Source organism: Polypterus senegalus, chromosome 3 (genome assembly GCF_016835505.1).
Source record: "Polypterus senegalus isolate Bchr_013 chromosome 3, ASM1683550v1, whole genome shotgun sequence".
Taxonomy (NCBI): domain Eukaryota; kingdom Metazoa; phylum Chordata; class Cladistia; order Polypteriformes; family Polypteridae; genus Polypterus; species Polypterus senegalus.
Window position 1 is genome coordinate 180984077 of NC_053156.1, and position 21350 is coordinate 181005426.

A 21350-nucleotide genomic window follows, 5' to 3' on the forward strand; every position below is an offset into this window, starting at 1 on the left:
ACATCACTCGGCCATTCAAAGGTATCACTTGAGATTTCCAACTCTAGTAAGGGCACATTGTCGTTCTGGGGAACACCCCAGAGCTTCTCCTGCCTTCTCAGCCTGTGGGACTTATGGTTCGTGTCTAGGCTCTCAGCAACAGGAAATGGCAAGAAGTCCCAACCATCTTGAGCACTTGCAGACTGCTTTGCTGCCTGTGCTCTTGTAACCACCAGAACCTCTGCCTCCAGAGCATCCTGTAACAGGTCTTCTATGCCCGGCACATCCAGCCCTAAGAGTACTGGGTAAGGCATACTTTCTAAAATACCCATGGGCAACTCATACACCTGTCCTTTAATCTCCAGGTTAAACCTGACCATGGGATAGATGACTTCATCACCGTGTACACATCTCAGTACTATGTCCTGCCCTGATTCAGCATCTAGAGTATTCAGACAATCCCTGCGTACCAAGGACTGAGTGCTCCCTATGTCAATGATGGCCATGTACTGCTTCTCTGCAATTGTAACCCTAATAACCTTCTCCCTGTTATTGCAGACAGTCTTCTTCTAAGGTAATGGACAAGGAACAAAACAAAGCTTGACCTCTTTAGGCTTGGTGGAACAATATCTAGCTATAAGTCCTGTTACACTTGTAACATATAACATCTTCCCTACTTTTACCTTGCTCAGGAAGACTGTCTACCCCACTGGAACCATGACCCATATCGACCCGAGACATACCTCTGGACATACCTGTTGGCCTGGGTTTCACATTGATTTGTTCTTTCTTTTTCAGATCCCTATGATGATTGTTCTTCTACCCAGATTCTCAGCCGACTGTCAAAAACCTGAAAAAGTTGTTCTAAAATGATAAAACCAATAACCGGTTCTACTGTGTGTTTTTTTGGTTCTAGCCACTTGAAGCAAAAGTCTGTAAGTTGTGCTAATAGTTCTTTTGGAAACTGGTTTTCACTCCATTCCACAGAACGGAAACGAATCTGGTATGTCTCTGTGCTAATGGCGATTATTTCCAATATGGCACCTTTTAAACTGTCATACTGTAATGATTCTTCTGCTGGCATGGCTAAAAATGCTGATTTTGCCCTTCCAGTCAGCAATAGAACTAGTCAAAATGCCCACTATGTCGTAGGCCACTCGCATACTCCCGCCAACCTCTCGAAGGTAGTTAGATAATATTCAATATCTTCTGTATCCTAACATGGCAATAAATGAGGAAAATCCTTGTTACAGACTGGTGAATGCCTGCTTCTCTCCATAGGAATGACAGGGGTTGAGGATCGGGACTGCTGTTGCATTCTATTCACTTCTCCCTGCAGCTGGGTGAACTGATGCTGCAAGCTCTGGATCAGCTGATCCATACGCTGCTCATTCACCTCTTCGGCAGAAATAAATTGTCTGAGAAGCACTTCTAGGGTACCTACATCCCCTGTACTGGTGGTGTCCTTGCCAACTGGAACTGTACCTGTGTCTACTCCCTGGGAATGGTCTGGAGTACCAGCTACCGGCTGTTTTTACGGAGCCATAATGTACACAAAAAAAAAAAAATCTTTGGCTGAGCTCAAAGTCTGTCTCTCTTTCTATCCCCCAGCTTTAGATCCCACTGCTGCCACCAAACTGTGACACCCTGGGTAAGGACCCAGTTGTACAACTCCCAACTTTGGATGTCAGTAGACGAGACCAAGCAACCAAGAGTAATAGAGACTTGGAAGACAAAAAAAACTATTCAAAAATCAGAAATCTATTTTATTCCAGTAAAGTCCATACTATTTTACAAAGAAATGTGTTGCAAAAAATATTTACAAAGTCCAATGCAAAGACAATTCCTAAAAGAAAAATCAGTGCAGGTGTTATAATATTTAATAATAATAATAATTTTTTGCATTTATATAGCGCTTTTCTTCAGTGGCTTCCAAATCAAAAGTGAAGAACAAAACAGAAAAAAACAACTTTCACCTCCTTTGTCCAACTACAAAACAGATCACGAAGGACAGGCTAAAAGAAAATAATCAAAACAAAATAAATAAACTAAGCACCTACTATATACACAAAGAACAGTATGTCTATCCACTACTCAATTACACTGTACACTACAGCTTGAAGACCTGGTCAAAATACGACCTCTGGCGTTCGGACCCTGGTTTTATATTGAGAGCCCTTTTGACCTTCCAATCCGCCTTTACGTTCCCGCATATTCCAATTGTCAGACACATCGGGACATGCACCATACCTCAGCACCTGCTCAGGTACAGTGCAGCCTATTTTAATGTTCTCTTTCTCTCGTGTGCACCTGTCTGTCTGTTAAGTACTATTTTACTTTCACTCCTATACTTTGCCACACGTGTGAATTCCCGTTTTTGTCGGCTACTTTAAAACAAAGCGTTCAGTCCTTTAGACTTGTTCCTCTGATTTTAAATATACCACTTTCGCCCTCTCTCCTTCAGTGGTTATGGAAGCATGGCTCCGCACTTGGCCACCAGAAACCGTGAGCGCCCTTGAAAAAACTGCCTCAGACACATGCCTCGGCATCCAATACTATCCACTTGCAGAACCATTGCACCATACGTCACTGCAGTTCTAGACCCGCAGTTACAGAGCCGGAAGTGACATCTCTGTCATTTCAGAACTGACTTCGTAAAATTACTTTTGGAAGGTTTCGGCAAAGCCTGGAAATAAACATCAGGTGAAGGACCCGTTCAGAAATAAAGCGATAAAAATGAGAAGGAAACCAAATAATACGCATCATTGTGAAGTTCACAGGGTTTCTGCCATTACGTCGTGTCACACATCAAACTAAACAATACGAATAGTTTCTGTGAAATATTAATATTAACATTTACGTTGTGTTCGGGTCTGTGGGAACCATTTAACGTTGTCAAAATTAAAATCATCAAGATCTGTGTTAATTAAAAATAGTTTTTTGTTTACATTCATGAAATGAAATATACAATACTACGTGTGCTTCGCTGCAGTCGCTGTAGTTGGAATAATTATGTATCTACATGCGACTTATAGAGCTTCTTTGTACTGTATACATTTTTGGTTTGTTCTCCTGGAGCCAAAATATATAAATTTTCTCTATGACTAATTCGTGAACATGCTACATAAAAAATAGAAATGGGAAAAACTGCAACACCGCCGGGAACAACAGTAAATGAGATAAAGTAAAAGTTTACTAAACACTAAAGTACAAAAACGAAGTAGAAAGTAACAGTAAACCGCAACACCACTGGGAACACCGGCACACCGCATCTACTAAACACTAAGAAACACTAAGTAGAAACACTAAAGGAAAAAATACTATTCAGTAAGTACTGCGTCCAGTAAACAGTAAATCAGTAAAGGAGAGAGGACTAAACACTAAGGAAAAATAACGGCAAGACGGCGTCAGCTGCGGAGCTCAGCTCGGAGCGAAATGAAATGAGGTGAATGGGAGAGGAGATGATCACGTGACTCCCCACCTGGCTTAACTCTCCACCCCTCCACAAACACACAAACACAGTCTCTCGGATCCCAACTCTCCTTTATATGAATCAGTAAAGGAGAGAGGACTAAACACTAAGGAAAAAGAACAGCAAGACTGCATCAGCTGTGGAGCTCAGCTCAGAGCAAAATGAATTGAATGAAATGAGGTGAATGGGAGAGGAGATGATCACGTGACTCCCCACCCACCTTAACTCTCCTTCCCTCCACAAACATACAAACACAGTCTCTCAGATCCCAACTCTCCTTTATATGTATAGATAATTATAATGTTTACACCACGTTAGAGTTTAGTAAAACATTAATGATAAAAGTGATTATGTTTTTTTAAAATGTACTATGCATGTGTGCAATATTGTTCTAAACCAATTTAGAATTAACATTTAAGCCAATCTAATATTTTTAAACATGCATGAGAAGAAAACGGCAATACATATTCTATACTGAATTATGCTATATATTAATTGCCTTATACAGAGCTGCTCTAGTTTTTGTCACATATTATTATAAACGATTGGCTATTAAAAGAAAAAAAACAAAAATACTAATAAGAACACAATTTATTTATACAGTACCTCTCCTATGCCCAAAATTCAGAAAGAACAACAGGACCTATATAACATCAGCTACAAATAATATCTTCACTAAATAAAGATAAATACAGGATATACACAACATTTAAATAGAGTAAAAGACAATAATGCAGACTAAAATACTACATATAATACTCCAAAAATATCTTGAACATATAGCATGAATTGTGACAAAAATTCATACCCTGAGTACCTCGACAGATTCGGTGTTTAAACTGAAAAAATGGGCAGAATGTCAGGTCTGTTTAATGTCCTCCTAAACAAATGAGTTAAAACCAAATGAATGGAGTCAGCTGATCTCATTAATTCTGGGAGGTCATTCCACAGTCAGGGCGCAATATACAGCGGAAGGCCCTGCTATCACCCACAGCGTGCAGGTTAGTGAGATGCACACAATGAGAGGACCTTAGTGGGCAGGTCAATAACAGAATTTGATATTCAAGCCTTTAAGACACAGGGAGAAGTGAAGGTGCAGCAGGAATGCTGTGATGTGCACACTGTTGTTGGCTTGTGTCAGGACTCTTGCAGTTGAGTTTTGAGTCAGCTGGAGCTCTGATATAAGACTAAAAGTGGCACCTGCCAGTAGTGATGTACAATAATCAATGCGGGATGTGATAAAAGCAGGGACAAGATTCTCAGCATTAGAAAAGGAGACAAATGAGCAAACATAAGAAATGTGACACAGGTGGAAGTTTCTTAATATTGCTAACATGGGTGAAATAAGAAAAGAAGGAATCACAGTGACATCGAGATTCTTTGCAGTAAAAGAAGGTCTGATAAGATCATCACCCAGAATTGTGGAAGAGGAGCTTATTTTCTTAATTTGCACTTTAGTGCCACTTTGCGGGAGTTCAGTTATGTTGCAATTTAATTTTAAAGAGTTTTTCTCTGTTCAGGTTTTAATTTAAATTTAATTTCACTGAGGCAAGTTGTGAGCAGAGGAAGCTGTCATGAAGTGTCACTTTTAACACTGAAATAGATCTAAGCATCCTCTGCATGAAAAGATAAGCCAGTCATAAGCTATGAATAGCATGCTCAAGGAGAAAGCATTGGTATACAGAAAAGCAGAGGATGTCATTTCATTAACAAAGGCAAGTCAGATGGATGAACTCCTGTGAGAAATTAAGGCATGAGGTTTGCCCTGGACATGACATAAGCTGCATGGCCACAACGCCATATGCAATAACTTACTTTTACACAAAGTGGGACAGTAGCTTCTCAAGAGGAAGGTAACAATGCTTAGCACAATGAGGAAAAATAAGCAAGAGCTCCCATCTCAACTGCTGGTCACACAGAATAGGCCAGTGAAGACCTTCATGTTTGTCTAAACAAATGACACATCTTTGGTGCACAATGTGATCTGAACAGGGATAGGAGATTCCATGGCCAGAAATGATAACGGACTATAATGCTACAAAAAGATGAGTGGAGAATTTAGACAAAACATTTTTTTTTTCTTTATTTCACCTTATATAATTTCTCATATTAGGAATTTGTTAGTTTTCACATGCTCCTTGGGATCAGAGCGCAGGGTTAGCCATTGTACAGCTCCCCTGGAGCAATTGAAGGTTAAGGGCCTTGCTCAAGGGCCCAGCAGAGTAGGATCTCTTTTGGCAGTGACAGGGATTTGAACTGGCAGCCTTCGGGATACCAGCACAGACCCTTAGCCTCAGAGCCACCACTCCACCCTACATTACGCTGGATGCTGACCACAGGCAATTTTTTCTACATATTGAACATCTCAGAAAAAAATACTTTTGTCATCTCGACAACCTTGAACCGAGACTGGAACAGGGAGAAGGAGACAGAGCCTTCTTGAGGAGCAGGGTAAACAAATGGTGACGCCTCACATCCTACTGGGACGACATATGCCAAAGACCCCAGCATGTACAGCCATTGCGTCGATTCAACAGTCCAATCCACAGGGGAACCAATGACGGCACCTGTAGTGTGTATGCATAGTGAGTGTGTTTGTGTGTCTCACTGTGTTATTTTAGCCTGCAGAACTGTACAGTTATTACAGTATTGTGTAGAAAATGAAAATATTCAGTTCTGCTTGATAAACAAATAGAATGTGATCTGAAGGTAAAGAGTAAACAGGTTATTTATGTTGCTTGTTAAAATAAAGTGGCCATCTGATTTAAAAAAAAAAAGTCTGTCAGTAGTACATACGTAGCAAAAATATAATCGTAAATTGAGATTCATCACAATTATTTTTCATGCTTCCCAAAGAGAAATTAAAATAAAATGTTTGTAAACTACTGAATTTGTGAAGGACTGAAGTGTGGGGGGCTATCCAAAACTTTCATTGAGTGTATTTCAGTAATGTGTGTATTGACTTATAAAACCACAATATTACGTTAAAATACACTGCTCAAAAAAATTAAAGGAACATTTTTTAATATGAGTATAGCATCAAGTCAATAAAACTTCTGGACTATTGATTTGATCAGTGAAGTAGCAGAAGGAGCGTGTTAATCAGTTTCAGCTGCTTTGATGCACTAGAGGGGCAACAATGAGGTGACCCCCAAAACAGGAATGAATGGTTTAACAGGTGGAGGGAGGCCACTGACATTTTTCCCTCCTCATCTGTTTTGTCACTCGTTTTGCATTTGGCTATGGTCAGTGTCACTACTGGTAGCATGAGGCTATACCTGGATCCTACTGAGCTGGCACAGGTAGTCCAACATCTCCAGGATGTTACATCAATATGTGACATTGCCAGAAGGTTTGTTGGGTCTCTCAGCACAGTCTCAAGGGCATTGAGGAGATTCCAGGAGACAGGCAGTTACTCTAGGAGAGCTGGACAGGGCCAGAGAAGGTCCTTATCCCATCAGGAGGACCGGAGGAACAGAATGAGCACTGCCAGATCATACAAAATGACCTCCAGCAGGCAGGCCACTGGAGTGAATGTCTCTGACCTCTGACAAAAAGAAACAGACTTCATGAGGGTGGCCTGAGGGACCGACATTCTCTAGTGGGCCCCGTGGAGCTTGATTGGCATTTGCCATAGAATACCAGAATTGGCAAGTCCACCACTGGTGCCCTGTGCTTTTCACAGATGAGAGCAGGTTCACCCTGAGCACATGTGACAGACGTGAAAGGCTCTGGAGAAGCCGTGGAGAACATTATGCTGCCTGTAACATTGTTCAGCATGACCGGTTTGGTGCGGGGTCAGTGATGGTCAGTCAGGGGAGGCATATCCACAGAGGGAAGCACAGATCTCTACAGGCTGGCACCTTGCCTGTCATTAGGTATTAGGATGAAATCCTTGGATCCACCGTCAGACACTATGTAGCTTATGTCATGTCCAGGGCAACCCTCGTGCCTTAATTTATAATATAATAATTAAGTTATCTTAATTTTATAATAATGCTAGGGGGCTTCGTCCCCTGCTCACTTCGCTCGCCAACCCCCATGTTTGGTTTTCCGGATACACACTTTTATTTTTTATTCTTTGAATTGTTGCTATTTCATTAGTTCAACTTTTATTTCAGAACTTCTGTAAAAACAATATTTGGAATCTTTCGAGTCCCAATATGCTGAATCTTTTAAATGAGGTCAGTGAGACATGTGTTTAATGACTTTGTACCATAATTCAGGATAGGTTTCTCTGTTTGGAATTTCAGCACAGACAAAACGATCTACATCATCAGCAGTTAATAATTTTTTTGCAAAGTAACCAATAAATGCATGTGAGGTAAACCACGTTTTTGAAATTCTCAGACTTAAACTTCAAAGCTTTACAATATTTACAGTACATACTTCTGACATATCACCTATGTCCATATATTCGATCTCTATTCGCCTTTTCGTTATTTTTCCGAGTAATATTTTCTCTTTTTTTGCGCTAATGCGATGTTTACTTTCTTTTTTGACACTGTCATTTTTTTCTGCTTTTATTTTCTGTATCTTGTTCTGCATGTGTTGCGCGCCTATGTTTTTTTTGATTCTTTTGAATTCCAGATTTCATTATCTCTAACCTGCTCTGCATGTGTATAGCGCCAATGTTTGTGAACGTCTTTATGAAATTTTACTTTGTCATTTACTCTGTCTTTTAATTCTGAGCCTGATTGGACATGCTTTTTTTCAATTCCACTTGTTCCGGGCTGATAATTACTTTCCTTATTTTCTGAATTTGCACCTAGATTATCCTTTTTTTTTGTTCTTTTTTCTCTCCAACGCTTTTGAGTCTCTTTTCTCTGCGCTGCTTTCTTCTTCGCTTAGTCGCCGATGTTTTATTTATAACATATTGTCCTTATACGCTTTATATGCACTGAGAGCCCCGGATCTGTGTGTGCTCAAGCCTTTACACGACTGAGTATTTTGCTGCCCATGGTCTTATTTGATATTGATTGTAAGTAGGGTGTGTCTTGCAAGAATCTCATGTTCTACGTCATCGCGAGACGGTCCTGGGTCAATCTCTTGGCACAAAGTCTCATGTTTAAGGTCCCTGCAAGACACTCTGTGGCCGATCTCTTTCGTCTCGCGGGTCTTTTAAGTGTCTTCCACGATCTTAACGTGAAGATCACGTCTTGTCTCCCGTCTTTCTCTCACATGATTTTTTTTTATAATAGAGAGATAATCTTATATCACAGCTCCAGCTGATTCAAAACTCAACTTCAACAGTCCTGACACAGACTGGCAACAGTGAGCACATCACAGCCATCCTGCTGCACCTTCACTGCTCCCTGTGTCTTACAGGATTGAATATCAAATTCTGTTATTAACCTGCCCACTAAGGTCCTCTCATTCTGCGCCGCACACTTACCTGCACTCTGTGGGTGACAGCAGGGCCTTCAGCTGTATATAGCACCCCGACTGTGGAATGACCTCCCAAAATTAATGACATCAGTTGACTCCATTCATTTGCTTTTAACTCATTTATTTAGTAAGACATTAAACAGACCTGACATTCTGCCCCTTCTTTCTGTTTACCCCCTATATCTGTCCAGGTACTCAGGGTTTGAATTTTTATCACAATTTATGCTATTTGTTCAAGATTTTTTTTGTAGTATTATATGTTGTATTTTAGTCTGAATTATTGTCTTTTATTCTATTTGAATGTTTGTATATCCTGTATTTATCTTTTTTTAGTGAAAATATTATTTGTAGCCAATGTTATGTAGGTCCTGTTGTTCTTTCTGAATTTTGGGCATAGGAAGGGTGCTATACAAATGAATTGTGTTCTTATTAGTATTTTTATTTTTTTCTTTTGATGGCCCATCGTTTATAATAATAAGTGACAAAAACTAGAGCAATTCTATATAAGGCAATTAATATATAGCATAATTCAGTGTAGAATATGTATTGCTGTTTTCTTCACATGCATGTTTAAAACTATTAGATTGGCTTAAACATTTATGCGGGTCTAGAACTGCGGTGACGTATGGTGCTGTGGCTCTGCAAATGGATGCTACTTTCGGCGTTGGCAAGGTTGAGTCCCAAGGCTTGCTTTTGGAGCACCTGTAGGCCTCCAGGTAGCCCTTCGAACATCCCGGTGTACAAATTGTCGCTAAAACTATGTACCATGCCGTGTTAATCTGTGTAGGGACGCTAAAACAGGTAAATGAAATCTTTATTTCTTTTACATTTTTCTTTCAAAATGTCCGTGATAAGGCAATCGGTTGCCTCTTTATTTGCATTATTTACGGCCTCTGAACTTGGCTTATGATAATCCTCTTTTTTCCAAAGAGAACACAACACTACAAATTCAAATGTTTTATGTGTTCAGAAAGAGGAGTCCATAAATTGGGAGATGTATAATTTACTTAGAGAAACTTTCCACCAAATTATAATTCATGTTTAATCAACATACATTTATGTGCAGTTTTCCATGCACAGGATGTGAAGACTTACAGGTTGCTCTCTATCCATTCTTGGGGGAAGAGAAGAAATTTATTTTACAGCACTTGGTGGCCTCATTCATGAAAATATCTTTCAAGTAGTGAGAGGTAATCTTGATCTTCACACATTGCTTGGATTTGTCATTTGATGGGGGGCGGATTGGCTAACATTTACTCGAGCCGATTAAAATGTAAAGATGTCAGTTTTGGTAAGTTCAAGTCCTTTGAGTATCTCGCCGTTGTTATTCATGGAGATTCTCAAGTTCTAATACTATCCGTGTATAGACCTCCTAAATATAACGCGTCGTTTTTTGAGGAATTCTCTGACTTAATGTCAATTTTAATTACTAATTATGACACATTCCTAATAGTTGGCGACTTTAATTTTCATATAGATAATCAGTGTGATCTAAAAGTAAAAGAATTTATGAACCTCCTGGATTCTTTTGATTTGAGACAACTCATAAATCAGCCTACACATAAAGCAGGTCATACATTAGACTTAGTGATTACTAAAGGACTGAAAGTTGATATAAAACAGATCATTGATATTGGTCTATCAGACCATTTTCTTCTACTTTTTAATATAGAAATAATGATAAAAAACACTCATGAGAAGCATATTGTTAAAAAACGCTTCTTTGATTCGGCAGCAGCTTTAAAACTTACAAACATTTTAAGCAATCAGTCCGTTTATAGTGCCAGCTATAATAGCGAGGACAATGTAAATAGTAAGGTGGAAAGATTTAATTCTAAAGTGAGAGCTGCTGTTGACATAGTTGCACCTGAAAAGACAGTGAAAAAATCTTCTAGCATTGGTATACCATGGAAGACCCAAAGAGTGTCTGATTTAAAGAGAACATGCCGTAGAGCTGAGCGCCAATGGAGGAAGAGTAAACTTACTATCCACCACGAAATATTAAAAGTCAAAATAACAGAATACAATAACACTGTCCGTCTTGAGAGACGCTGCTATTTCTCTAATATTATAAATAACAATGCTAGTAATCCTAGAGTCTTATTTTCAACAATTGATCGCCTACTAAACCCAGGTAGCTCAAAGGAATGCCTCCTAAGTGCTTCCAGTGAAACCTGTGAGGCTGTCGCTGTATTCTTCAATCAAAAATTAATGATATTAGAAATAACATAGTATATCTCCCCAACACTAAGGATCCCCTAAACCCCAACATCCTGTTATAAACAAATTAAACTCTTTCACTAGGATAGATTTACCTGATTTACAAAAATAATATCTCAATTAAAACCCTCCACCTGCGCCCTTGACCCGATACCAACAAGGTTTTTCAAAGAAGTATCAGGCGTGCTAATTGATAATGTTCTTGACATAGTAAATTGTCACTAGATACTGGGGTCTTCCCAGACTGTCTTAAGACTGCTGTAGTTAAACCCCTACTTAAGAAACATAATCTTGACCCCTCGCTCTTGAAAATTTTAGACCCATCTCTAACTTGCCCTTCTTAAGTAAAGTTCTAGAGAAGGCAGTCATTATGCAGTTAAATGACCACCTAAATAAACATGCTATTCTTGATAAATTTCAGTCAGGTTTTAGAACAAATCACAGCACAGAAACTGCACTCGTTAAAGTAGTAAATGACTTGCGGGTAAATGCAGACAGAGGCCATTTATCTGTTCTCATCCTCTTAGATCTGAGTGCTGCATTTGACACCATTGATCACAACATTCTTAGAAATCGCCTTAGTCAATGGGTGGGCCTCTCTGGCAGTGTCTTAAATTGGTTTGAATCCTACCTGACAGGGAGAAAATATTTTGTTAGTTGTGGGAATTACAACTCAAGACACATGATATCCAATATGGTGTTCCACAAGGCTCTATCCTGGGTCCGCTGTTATTCTCAATCTACATGCTTCCGTTAGGTCAGATTATCTCAGGGCACAACGTGAGCTACCACAGCTATGCTGATGACACACAGCTGTACTTATCAATAGCACCTGATGACCCTGATTCTATTGATTCACTAACACAATGTCTGACTAGTATCTCAGAATGGATGAATAGTAATTTTCTCAAGTTAAATAAAGAGAAAACTGAAATTTTAGTGATCAGCAATAATGGATACAATGAGGCTATTAGAAATAAACTGGATACATTAGGATTAAAAGTCAAGACGGAGGTAAAAAGCTTAGGGGTGATTGTTGACTGTAATCTGAATTTTAAATCACATATTAATCAGATCATTAGGACAGCATTTTTCACTTAAGAAACATAAGTAAAGTTAGACCTCTTATATCACTGAAAGATGCTGAGAAATTAGTTCACGCGCTTGTTTTCAGTCGACTAGATTACTGTAACGCACTCCTCTCAGGACTACCCAAAAAAGATATAAATCGTTTGCAACTAGTGCAGAATGCAGCTGCTAGAATCCTAACTAGGAAAAGAAAATCAGAACATATTACTCCAGTTTTGATGTCACTACACTGGTTACCTGTGTCATTCAGAATTGACTTTAAAATTCTGCTTATGGTTTATAAAGCCTTAAATAATCTCGCCCCATCTTATATATCGGAATGTCTGACACCTTATATTCCAAATCGTAACCTCAGATCCTCAAATGAGTGTCTCCTTAGAATTCCAAGAACAAAACTTAAAAGAAGTGGTGAGGCGGCCTTCTGCTGTTATGCACCTAAAATCTGGAATAGCCTGCCAATAGGAATTCGCCAGGCTGATACAGTAGAGCACTTTAAAACACTGCTGAAAACACATTACTTTAACATGGCCTTTTATAACTTCATTTTAATCGTAATTTAACTTAATCCTGATACTCTGTATGTTCAATTCATCATAACAACTATTCATGGTGGCTCTAAAATCGGTACTGACCCCTACTCTCTTTCTGTTTCTTTTTCCGTTTTTTGTGGTGGTGGCCTGCGCCACCTCCACCTACTCAAAGCTTCATGATGCTCCAACAATGATGGACGGATTAAAAGGAAGAAGTCTACGTGACCATCATCATCATCAAGCCCTTCCGTGAGAACCCTAAATCCAAAGAGGACTGTTTCATTTATGTTAGGTAGAATGCCCAGAGGGGACTGGGCGGTATCATGGTCTGGAATCCCTACAGATTTTATTTTTCTCCAGCCGCCTGGAGTTTTTGTTTTTCTGTCCCCTGGCCATTGAACCTTACTCTTATTCGATGTTAATGTTGATTTATTTTTTATAATTATGTCTTTCATTTTTCTATTCTTTAATATGTAAAGCACTTTGAGCTACTGTTTGTATGAAAATGTGCTATATAAATAAATGTTGTTGTTGTTGGTTTTGGGGGGTTTTTTTTTGTTTGAAAGTTTTTAAAAATTTAAGGAAAAAAAGGGAGATCTGATATAGTAGATATTACTTAGTGTAAGAATATGTTTTTGTCTGAATTATTCTTACTTTGAATGTTTAACTATACTATTAGATTTGAGTCCTTCTTAAACATTTTTTATGTGGTTTTCTAGGATTTTAGCATTTAGAACTGCGTGACGTATTGGCTCTGCAAATGGATGCTACTTTCGGCGTTGGCAAGGTTGAGTCCCAAGGCTTGCTTTTGGAGCACCTGTAGGCCTCCAGGTAGCCCTTCGAACATCCCGGTGTACAAATTGTCGCTAAAACTATGTACCATGCCGTGTTAATCTGTGTAGGGACGCTAAAACAGGTAAATGAAATCTTTATTTCTTTTACATTTTTCTTTCAAAATGTCCGTGATAAGGCAATCGGTTGCCTCTTTATTTGCATTATTTACGGCCTCTGAACTTGGCTTATGATAATCCTCTTTTTTCCAAAGAGAACACAACACTACAAATTCAAATGTTTTATGTGTTCAGAAAGAGGAGTCCATAAATTGGGAGATGTATAATTTACTTAGAGAAACTTTCCACCAAATTATAATTCATGTTTAATCAACATACATTTATGTGCAGTTTTCCATGCACAGGATGTGAAGACTTACAGGTTGCTCTCTATCCATTCTTGGGGGAAGAGAAGAAATTTATTTTACAGCACTTGGTGGCCTCATTCATGAAAATATCTTTCAAGTAGTGAGAGGTAATCTTGATCTTCACACATTGCTTGGATTTGTCATTTGATGGGGGGCGGATTGGCTAACATTTACTCGAGCCGATTAAAATGTAAAGATGTCAGTTTTGGTAAGTTCAAGTCCTTTGAGTATCTCGCCGTTGTTATTCATGGAGATTCTCAAGTTCTAATACTATCCGTGTATAGACCTCCTAAATATAACGCGCTTTTTTGAGGAATTCTCTGACTTAATGTCAATTTTAATTACTAATTATGACACACTCCTAATAGTTGGCGACTTTAATTTTCATATAGATAATCAGTGTGATCTAAAAGTAAAAGAATTTATGAACCTCCTGGATTCTTTTGATTTGAGACAACTCATAAATCAGCCTACACATAAAGCAGGTCATACATTAGACTTAGTGATTACTAAAGGACTGAAAGTTGATATAAAACAGATCATTGATATTGGTCTATCAGACCATTTTCTTCTACTTTTTAATATAGAAATAATGATAAAAACACTCATGAGAAGCATATTGTTAAAAACGCTTCTTTGATTCGGCAGCAGCTTTAAAACTTACAAACATTTTAAGCAATCAGTCCGTTTATAGTGCCAGCTATAATAGCGAGGACAATGTAAATAGTAAGGTGGAAAGATTTAATTCTAAAGTGAGAGCTGCTGTTGACATAGTTGCACCTGAAAAGACAGTGAAAAAATCTTCTAGCATTGGTATACCATGGAAGACCCAAAGAGTGTCTGATTTAAAGAGAACATGCCGTAGAGCTGAGCGTCAATGGAGGAAGAGTAAACTTACTATCCACCACGAAATATTAAAAGTCAAAATAACAGAATACAATAACACTGTCCGTCTTGAGAGACGCTGCTATTTCTCTAATATTATAAATAACAATGCTAGTAATCCTAGAGTCTTATTTTCAACAATTGATCGCCTACTAAACCCAGGTAGCTCAAAGGAATGCCTCCTAAGTGCTTCCAGTGAAACCTGTGAGGCTGTCGCTGTATTCTTCAATCAAAAATTAATGATATTAGAAATAACATAGTATATCTCCCCAACACTAAGGATCCCCTAAACCCCAACATCCTGTTATAAACAAATTAAACTCTTTCACTAGGATAGATTTACCTGATTTACAAAAATAATATCTCAATTAAAACCTCCACCTGCCCTTGACCCGATACCAACAAGGTTTTTCAAAGAAGTATCAGGCGTGCTAATTGATAATGTTCTTGACATAGTAAATTGTCACTAGATACTGGGGTCTTCCCAGACTGTCTTAAGACTGCTGTAGTTAAACCCCTACTTAAGAAACATAATCTTGACCCTCGCTCTTGAAATTTTTAGACCCATCTCTAACCTGCCCTTCTTAAGTAAAGTTCTAGAGAAGGCAGTCATTATGCAGTTAAATGACCACCTAAATAAACATGCTATTCTTGATAAATTTCAGTCAGGTTTTAGAACAAATCACAGCACAGAAACTGCACTCGTTAAAGTAGTAAATGACTTGCGGGTAAATGCAGACAGAGGCCATTTATCTGTTCTCATCCTCTTAGATCTGAGTGCTGCATTTGACACCATTGATCACAACATTCTTAGAAATCGCCTTAGTCAATGGGTGGGCCTCTGGCAGTGTCTTAAATTGGTTTGAATCCTACCTGACAGGGAGAAAATATTTTGTTAGTTGTGGGAATTACAACTCAAGACACATGATATCCAATATGGTGTTCCACAAGGCTCTATCCTGGGTCCGCTGTTATTCTCAATCTACATGCTTCCGTTAGGTCAGATTATCTCAGGGCACAACGTGAGCTACCACAGCTATGCTGATGACACACAGCTGTACTTATCAATAGCACCTGATGACCCTGATTCTATTGATTCACTAACACAATGTCTGACTAGTATCTCAGAATGGATGAATAGTAATTTTCTCAAGTTAAATAAAGAGAAAACTGAAATTTTAGTGATCAGCAATAATGGATACAATGAGGCTATTAGAAATAAACTGGATACATTAGGATTAAAAGTCAAGACGGAGGTAAAAAGCTTAGGGGTGATTGTTGACTGTAATCTGAATTTTAAATCACATATTAATCAGATCATTAGGACAGCATTTTTCACTTAAGAAACATAAGTAAAGTTAGACCTCTTATATCACTGAAAGATGCTGAGAAATTAGTTCACGCGTTTGTTTTCAGTCGACTAGATTACTGTAACGCACTCCTCTCAGGACTACCCAAAAAGATATAAATCGTTTGCAACTAGTGCAGAATGCAGCTGCTAGAATCCTAACTAGGAAAAGAAAATCAGAACACATTACTCCAGTTTTGATGTCACTACACTGGTTACCTGTGTCATTCAGAATTGACTTTAAAATTCTGCTTATGGTTTATAAAGCCTTAAATAATCTCCCCCATCTTATATATCGGAATGTCTGACACCTTATATTCCAAATCGTAACCTCAGATCCTCAAATGAGTGTCTCCTTAGAATTCCAAGAACAAAACTTAAAAGAAGTGGTGAGGCGGCCTTCTGCTGTTATGCACCTAAAATCTGGAATAGCCTGCCAATAGGAATTCGCCAGGCTGATACAGTAGAGCACTTTAAAACACTGCTGAAAACACATTACTTTAACATGGCCTTTTTATAACTTCATTTTAATCGTAATTTAACTTAATCCTGATACTCTGTATGTTCAATTCATCATAACAACTATTCATGGTGGCTCTAAAATCGGTACTGACCCCTACTCTCTTTTCTGTTTCTTTTTCCGGTTTCTTTGTGGTGGTGGCCTGCGCCACCTCCACCTACTCAAAGCTTCATGATGCTCCAACAATGATGGACGGATTAAAAGGAAGAAGTCTACGTGACCATCATCATCATCAAGCCCTTCCGTGAGAATCCTAAATCCAAAGAGGACTGTTTCATTTATGTTAGGTAGAATGCCCAGAGGGACTGGGCGGTATCATGGTCTGGAATCCCTACAGATTTTATTTTTCTCCAGCCGCCTGGAGTTTTTTGTTTTTCTGTCCCCTGGCCATTGAACCTTACTCTTATTCGATGTTAATGTTGATTTATTTTTTATAATTATGTCTTTCATTTTTCTATTCTTTAATATGTAAAGCACTTTGAGCTACTGTTTGTATGAAAATGTGCTATATAAATAAATGTTGTTGTTGTTGTTGTTGAAGTCATTTAGAGGGAGGAATTGCTGTCACTTTTGCCTCAAAGATATGTAAGATTTTCAGACTGTGTTCTTCAAAGATGATTCAGAAGTAAGTTTGCATATCAAAATGATGCATAAAGAGCACTTTCAGTCCATAAACTTTAAATCTGCACATCATTAGACTGTACACAATTGAAACACAATTGCCTCCTAAATACTCTACAGTATTTCCACACAGTTGATAATTTTGTAGTAGATGTTAGGCATGATGTCTTAGAAAGAGTAGTGCCATTTGAAGTAAAGATTGTTTTGAATGTATATGCAAGAAAATGCTATTAGTTAACAATTAATGATATAATACAACTGTGGATGTTTAGAAAAGAGGAACTGTCCTACTGCAGTGACATTGGATGAAAGGTGCAATGATTTGGGACATAATGCTGTACAGAACTGCTATTTTTTTTGTGATCTTATTCAAAAAATAAATAATACTGGTATATTTTGCCCCTGTGGCTACAGATTGTAAATGTTTTCTTTACTCCAGTTTTGACAAAACATTAAAGTCCTTTTAAAATATTTGATAGCTGAGCATCATTGTTTTTGTAAGCATTTGTTTCTCGATAAGACTCTATTATTAAAACACCATTTTATGGTCCACTACCACCACGATGTAAGAAAGATTGGGCCAAATATTCATATCTGGTGTATGCATTTTGTGTCTAAGCGTAACTTTTTCAAATAACAGAAATGTTTCAAGAATATCATATTTACCAGAATTACATGGCAGTAAACAGGGAAAATTTTAGCCAACAATGGATTGTGTTTGGTGCTGGTGTGGTGGGCGGTCGGACACTTCTACTCATGTTCCAGGGGAACAGCCATGGGCTCCTCAGTGCCTCCCCTGGGACGCTTGGTAGCAGCCTCCCTGGTTGACGATGGTGCCTCAGTTTCCTGCAGGGTTCCAAGGGAGATGGAGGTTTCCACAACCCTGTGGGGATCTGGGATGGCCATCAGGGGTGCTGCATGGATCCCGGAGCCAACATGGACACCTCTGCAGCCCCGCCCAGAAGTGCAATTAGTAACAGGTGATCAAGCACCTGGAGCACTTCTGTGTGGGCTATAAAAATGGCCAGCATCCACCACTCAGGAGCCAGAATCGGGAGGAAGAGGACGAGGTTGCCTGGGAGGAGTGGTGGTGCCAAGGTGGAGGATTGTGAGTTGTGGGTTAAGTGCTTTTGGGACTGTGTTGTGGCTGGGGGGTTCACGGGGAAGATGTACCCTCCAGCTGAAGAAAATAAAAGTCTTGTTTGGATTTTACACGTACCTCTGTGTCAGTCTGTGCCGGATTGGGTGCAATATAGCGCCTTTCTCGCACTGGGAAAACAACATCTTTATGTAACCTGCGTGTGGGTAAAAACCTAACTCATAAATTGAACCTTTCAGTGTCTACCAGTGTTTTATTAATACAATGGGTTGATTATCATGGGAATGAATATTGCACTGATTTGATTGTATTGAGTTTTCTTATGAAATTTTCAGTGTTTCACAAAATATAAGATAGTGATAGATGAACAATGATCTTTAATTGTTACAGCTGTTGAGACTGAATGTTTTAATGGCCATTTGCATACATTTCATGTTGAAATACCCAAAACAAATATTTATATAATTGTTAATTTTGAACAACTTTTTCTCCACAGATGTTTTGATTTGCAAATGACATATCAGACAGATGAGTATAGCGGGTTTGCTGCGCCATATTGCCATTTGTTTTAAAGCGGCTAAGGTTTGTTTAAAAAGTTAGATTTACCATGTTGCCAGTAGCTGCTATCATTTGTGAAGGGGAACATATGGTTTCAAGACCGATTACTTCACAAGTAAAAGAAACACCAGTGTTACACAAGACAGAGAATGAGCCAAGTAAGGACAGTAGAGATTATATCCCAATCTGGCAATGACAAGCTACCTTACATTTCTGTTTTGGACAGTCTTTGGGGAGTTATGGTCCTGAATGTTAGGACATGCCCAGAAATAAATTGTATCCACGCTACTTTGTAAACCCAAGTCATGGCTGGCTGGGAGGAAGTTAGTGAAACTGACATGCACTGTCAGGTAACAGTAGCCTAGAATCTTCCACCAAGAACATGGCACCCATTTTACCCCTATAACAGGGTACCACAAAGAAGCTGCCTATTGCCAGCAGTTGGTCAAAAGGTTGTTTTCTATTCACCTGCCTACCTTTCATGACCTCCTTTTCCGTAGTACACAAATATAATTTCTGGGGAACTTAACAAATATATAGGACATTCAGCACCTTGGTAGTCCACATGTGTTTGCATGAAAATGTTGAACTGTCTCTGGCTTAAATCTTCACAAACTAAAGAATGATTTTATTCCAGCTGGTGTGTTTTGTTTTTTTTTTTAAATTGGAGCCAAGTTCAAAATATTGTATGAAAAAGCATGAAACTCTGTTCTTAGAACTAGCATATTTTTTTGTTGGTGAAAGGGTATGACATTCTTTATGATGAGCCTACATTTATACAAAGATGCTTTGCTATTGAGCACCTGATTTTTTTTAATTGAAATGTATTCTGTTGTATATAAAACGAAGAACAGTACGTTTTTTTTTATTTTTTATTTTTTAGATTGTGTGTTTCATTTTAAATGAATGGATACATCTTTGTATATGTACATCTCAAGCAAAATTTCAATGTAATAGTGCAAAACTGTTGTCAGTCTTTTCTGTTCGATTGTTTTACTGCTTGTGAAATGGAAAGTGGAATGCCTATTATATTTTAGTGCCATAGAAATAAAAGCTCTCTGTAATGTGTCAACACCATTGTTTCACATGCTGCACTACCAGAAATAGTGTGATAGATAGCAGGCGGCTTATCAGTCAATACAGAATTTGTGCTTTGACAGACTTTGTAAACTTTACCACACAATTATATGTCAATCTAATAGACATATTCTTGACTCATGGTTCAAAAAACACTACTTTAAACAAAAGAGGCTGACTGCATAATGCATTGCTTTTAGCACTCCTATGGAGCTGAAACAATTAATTCATGCTCATGATTCAGTCCCTATAATTCACTAAAGAGAGTTGTTCAAAAAGAACAAATCATTTATGTGAATGCACTATCCATGTAGAAATGTAGTAGAGTACAAAGTTCAGATATTTTCTGTAAAATGTAGTGGAGTAAAAGTCAAAAGTATCCACAGCTAAATCTACTTAAGTATAGATATGATAAAAATGTACTTAAGTACCTTAACAATACTTTCTTTTTAGATTTCAGAAATTCTGTTTCTATGTGTTGTGTGATGTCTCTCATTTCTTGTGCTTTATGGGTGTTACCCCAAGAGACAAGACCATCCTGATATCACCATTTCTGAAACTCCCCTCTGGCTATTTAGTGGCTCATTAATGTCTTCTGGAACCATTGTGAGTGTCATTTTTCTTTTTGGATTTAAAGGTTTTGAGCTTTATTTTCCTTTGTGTCTTAGTAATCAATTTGGGTTACATTCTGCTCTTAGATTACCTTTTAGGCAACTCCTTTTCATTCCTTGTGAGCCTTTTGTTATATATTTTTTCTATGGGCTTTCCAATCCTATGATATGCACTTTGATGTTTTGGGACATTTAAAGTACTTTTGAAGCTAAAACTTGCTTAGTCAAAGCAGGCCAGTTTTCTGTTATTTTTTATGTGTTTTTTGTTTAAATTGAAATACTTTTCATATGTTTATTATGGAGTTTTTTGGAGGCCTAAAACACTGAGGGACATTACTAGGGTTAGTGTCACCCAGTGCTGTAACCAGGCCCAGATTGAGGTCCCCACAGGCCCCTGGGTGACTTGATGAACAGAACTCCTTAATAGACAGCTGATCAAACACCTCGCTGTTTAATGTAGAGAGGCAATTCCCACCATTATTGGAGCACAAACACACTTGTTTAATTGAGTTTCCCCCTTTGTCCAGCCAGCAGAAACTGTACAAAAATTTTATAGACAGTCATTTGGGTGTCACCTGCCATGGTCCACTCCTCCTGTAACCCCCCAGTGTTAATGAAAATGCCATCTTTGCTATAGAAGGGCACTTGAATCATAACAGCCAATAGAGCTGAGGTGTAGGCTATTAGGGTTTATTGAAATATACCAGCATTAATAAAATATGTTAAGTTGTTACTGCACTTATAATTGGTCATAA

General features: G+C 38.4%; 1 protein-coding gene across 1 annotated transcript in view; it reads right to left on the reverse strand.

Annotated features, from left to right (window-relative positions):
- Window positions 1-21350, reverse strand: part of LOC120526841 (protein cornichon homolog 3) — a 201575-nt gene that overhangs the window by 113191 nt on the left and 67034 nt on the right. The gene's annotated exons all lie outside the window — the stretch shown is intronic.